Raw genomic sequence first — 4782 nt, 5'->3', positions numbered from 1 at the left:
AATGTCACTATTGAAATGGCATCAACGGGAGGCTGCCCATTCCACTGAAGTTCTGAAATCTTTCATGTAAATAATTTCCATATTTCTCTTTTATAATAAACTAATGATAACAAATGACATCCAGTGTCTCCAAAATTGTTTCCTTGTACTGATATAAACATTTCCAAATAAAAATATGTAAATGAGTGGAAAAAAAGAGTATGTATACATATATGTTTAAAATAAAGACACTATAAATGTAAAAGTTCTGGCTTTTTTTTTTTTTTTTTTTTTAGACAGAGTCTCACTCTGTCGCCCAGGCTGGAGTGCAGTAGTGCAATCTTGGCTCACTGCAACCTCTGCCTCCCAGGTTTAAGCAATTCTTGTGCCTCAGCCTCCCAAGTAGCTGGGACTACAGGCATGCACCACATGCCCAGCTAATTTGTTGTTGTTGTTTTGAGATGGAGTCTCTCTCCCATCATGCAGGCTGGAGTGCAGTGGCACAGTCTCTGCTCACTGCAACCTCCACCTCCCGGGTTCAAGCGATTCTCCTTCCTCAGCCTCCCAAGTAGCTGGGATTACAGGCATGCGCCACCATGCCCGGCTAATTTTTGTATTTTTAGTAGAGATGGGGTTTCACCATGTTGGCCATACTGGTCTCGAATTGCTGGCTTCAAGTGATCTATCGCCTCGGCCTCCCAAAGTGCTGGGATTACAGGCGTGAGCCACTGAGCCTGGCCCTTCCCAGCACTTTGGGAGGCCGAGGCGGGTGGATCACCTGAGGTCAGGAGTTCAAGACCAGCCTGGCCAACATGATGAAACCCCACCTCTACTAAAAATACAAAAATTAGCTGGGCATGGTGGTGCATGCATGTAATCTCAGCTACTCAGAGGCTAAGGCAGGAGAATCTCTTGAACCTGGGAGGAGGCAGTTGCAGTGAGCCAAGATCACACCACTGCACTCCAGCCTGGGTGACAGAGTGAGACTCTATTTCAAATAAATAAATAAATAAAATATAAGTAAATAAATAAAATGCTACTCCAGTGAACACAAGAACAATAAGAAAGTAAAACAGCCTTATTCCTGATATGTAGAAACCTTTAGTCTTGTAGATGGAAGATCAAATCTGCCACTACGTTTCCTTAAGCCAAAGCCTAATCCAGAGCAAGGCTCTACCTCTTAGTTCTGTGAAAGCCAAAAGAGGTGAAGAAGCTACGGAAGAAAAGTTTGAAGCCAGCAGAGGTTGGTTCATGAGATTTAAGGAAAGAAGCCATCTCTGTAACATAAAAGCACAAGGTGAAGCATCAAGTGCTAATACAGAAGCAGCAAATTACCCAGAAGATCTAGCTAAGATCATTGATAAAGGTGACTACACTAAACAACAGAAATTCAATGTAGATGAAACAGCCTTCTATTGGAAGAAGATGCCACCTAGGACTTTCACAGCCAGAGATAGGTCAACGCCTGGCTTCGAAACTATCAAAGACAAGCCCTCTTATTAGGGGCTAATGCAGCTGGTGACTAAGTTGTAGCCAGTGCTCATTTACCCTTCTAAAAATCCTAGAGCCCTTAAGAATTATGCTGGCCGGGCATGGTGGCTCATGCCTGTAACCCCAGCACTTTGGGAGGCCGAGGTGGGTGGAACACAAGGTCAGGAGATCGAGACCATCCTGGCTAACATGGTGAAACCCTGCTTCTACTAAAAATACAAAAAATTAGCCTGGTATGGTGGCACGCGCCTGTAGTCCCAGCTACTTGGGAGGCTGAGGCAGGAGAATCATTTGAACCTGGGAGGCAGAGATTGCAGTGAGCCAAGATCCCACCACTGCACTCCAGCCTGGGTGACAGCGAGACTCCATCTCAAAAAAAAAAAAAAAAAGAATTACGCTGAATCTGCACTGTCTGTGTTCTATAAATGAATAACAAGACGTGGATGATAGCACATCTGATTACAGCATGATTTACTGAATATTTTAAGCCCACTTTTGAGACCTACTGCTCAGAAGATTTATTTCAAAATATTACTGCTCACTGACAATGCACCTAGTCACACAAGAGCTCTGGTGGAGATGTACAAGGAGATTAATATTGTTTTTATGCTTGCCAACACAACCATTCTGCAGCCCATGGATCGAGGAGTAATTTCAACTTTCTTTTTTTTTTTTTTTTAAGAAAGGGTCTTGCTCTGACACTCAGGCTGGAGTGCAGTGGCGTGATTGTGGGCTCACTGCAACCTCTACCTACCAGGCTCAAGCTATCCTCCCACCTCGGCCTCCTAAGTAGCTAGGACTACAGGCATGTGCCACCATGCCCAACTAATTTTTTTAAATTTTTTGTAGATATGGGGTTTCTCCATGTTGCCCAGGCTGGCCTTGAACTCCTGAGCTCAAGCAATCTTCCTGCCTCAAAGTGCTGGGATTACAGGTGTGAGCCACCATGCCCAGCCCCTAACTTTCAAGTCTTAGTGTAGAAATACATTTCATGAGGCTATACCTTCCATAGGTAGTGATTCCTCTGATGGATCTGGGCAAAGGATTCACCTTCTGGAAAGGCTTCATCATTCTGGACTCCATTAAGAACATTCATGATTCATGGGAGGAGGTCAAAATATTAACATTAAAGGGTGTTTGAAAGAACTTGATTCCAACCCTCATGGATGGCTTTGAGGGGTTCAAGACTTCAGTGGAGGAAGTAACTCCTCCATTGTGGAAATAGCAAAATAACTAAAATTAGAAGTGGAGCCTGAAGATGTGACTGAATTGCAGCAATCTCACGATAAAAGGTAAACAGACAAGGAGTTACTTTTTTTTTTTTTTTTTGAGATGGAGTCTCACTCTGTCACCCAGGCTGGAGTGCAGTAGTGTGATCTCAGCTCACCACAATCTCTGCCTCCCTGGTTCAAGCGATTCTCCTGCCTCAGCCTCCCGAGTAGCTGGGATTACAGGCGCATGCCACTGCGCCCAGCTAATTTTTGTATTTTTAGTAGAGATGGGGTTTCTCCATGTTGTCCAGGCTAGTCTTGAACTCCTGACCTCAGGTGATCTGCTTGCCCCAGCCTCCCGAAATGCTGGGATTACAGGTGTGAGCCACTCGGCCCAGCCATACTTACTTCTTATGGATGAACAAAGAAAATGGTTTCTTGAGGTGGAGTCTACTCCTGTTGAAGATGATGTTAACACTGTTGAAATGACAACAAAAGACTTAGAATATTCCATAAACTTAATTGATAAGGGAACAGTAGAGCTTGAGAGAATTAACTCCAATTTTTAAAGAAGTTGTGCTGTAGGTAAAATGCTATCAGAGTTGCATGCTACAGAGAAATCTTTTGTAAAAGGAAGAGTCAATTTTCCCTGTCTTATTTTAAGAAACTTTGCCATAGCCACCCCACCCTTCAGCAACCACCACCCTGTTAAGTCAGCAGACATCAATATCAAGGCATGACCCTCCAAGAGCAAAAAGATTATGACTTGCCGAAGGCTCAGATGATGATTAGCAATTTTTTGCAATAAAGTATTTTTTAAAATACATATTTATCTTTTTTTTTTTTTTCCATAGAGATGGAGACCTCGCTGTGTTGCCCAGGCTGGTCTTGAACTCCTGGCCTCAAGCCATACTTCTGCCTCAGCCTCCCAAAGTGCTGGGATTACAGGCGTGAGCCACCATGCCCAGCCAGCAATAAAAGTTTTGGTTTTTTTGTTTGTTTGTTTTTGAGACAGAGTCTTCCTCTGTCACCCGGGCTGGAGTGCGGTGGCGCAATCTCAGCTTACTGCAACCTCTGCCTCCCGGGTTCAAGCAATTCTCCTGCCTCAGCCTCCTGAGTAGCTGGGACTAGGCGCCCTCCACCATGTCTGGTTAATTTTTGTATTTTTAGTAAAGACGAGGTTTTACCATATTGGCCAGGCTTGTCTCGAACTCCTGACCTTGTGATCCGCCCGCCTTGGCCTCCGAAAGTGCTAGGATTATAGGCGTTAGCCACTGCACCCGGTCAATAAAGTTTTTTAAAAAATTAGTTTTTAATATATTTTTTAAGGAGCCATGCTAATCTTCTCTATTGTTCCAATTTTAGTTTATGTGCTGCCAAAGCAAGCACTATTTTGTTTTTTTGTTTGTTTGTTTTTTCTTTTTTTTTTTTGTTTTTTTTTTTTTTGAGTCAGGGTCTCTCTGTCACCCAGGCTGGAATGCAGTGGTACAAAATTATGGCTTGCTACAGCCTTGACCTCATGGTCTCAACAGTCCTCCCACCTCAGCCTCCCAAGTAGCTGGGAACACAGGTGTGCATGACCATACCTAGTTAATTTTTTGACTTTTTTGTAGAGATGAGGTTTCACTATGTTGTCCAAGCTGGTCTCAAACTCCTGAGCTCAAGTGATCCTTCTTCCTTGGCCTCCCAAAGTGCTGGAATTACAGCCATGAGCCACTGTGCCTGGCCATATTTTTAAATTAAGGTCTGTACATAATGCTGACATAATGCTATTGTGCATGTAATCGATTATAGTATAATATAAATATAAATTCTATATGCACTGGAGAACAAAAAAAAAATCATGTGACTCTGCAACTGCCATTGCAAAATTATAACAGACAGTGAAAGTGATCTGACCTAACCAACTCCATCTTGCTTCTAACCTCCAAGCTGTCCTTGTTCATTCCTGGGCACAGGCCAAACTAACTTTGGGAGGAACTTAGTTTATAGACTGTAGTTTGAAACACAGACAATAACAGCCCTTTCCCGAAATAAACCCCCTTCTTGTGTGGGGCCTAGACTGCCTTTGTAGGACTAACAAATTACCCAAAAGATTAAA

General features: G+C 43.2%; 1 pseudogene; it reads right to left on the bottom strand.

Annotated features, from left to right (window-relative positions):
* Positions 1 to 3980: 3980 nt before the first annotated feature.
* On the bottom strand, positions 3981 to 4070 carry LOC115837112 (annotated as a pseudogene).
* Positions 4071 to 4782: the final 712 nt, after the last annotated feature.

Source organism: Nomascus leucogenys, chromosome 10 (assembly GCF_006542625.1).
Source record: "Nomascus leucogenys isolate Asia chromosome 10, Asia_NLE_v1, whole genome shotgun sequence".
Taxonomy (NCBI): Eukaryota; Metazoa; Chordata; class Mammalia; order Primates; family Hylobatidae; genus Nomascus; species Nomascus leucogenys.
This window is presented reverse-complemented; position numbering and strand designations above follow the sequence as displayed.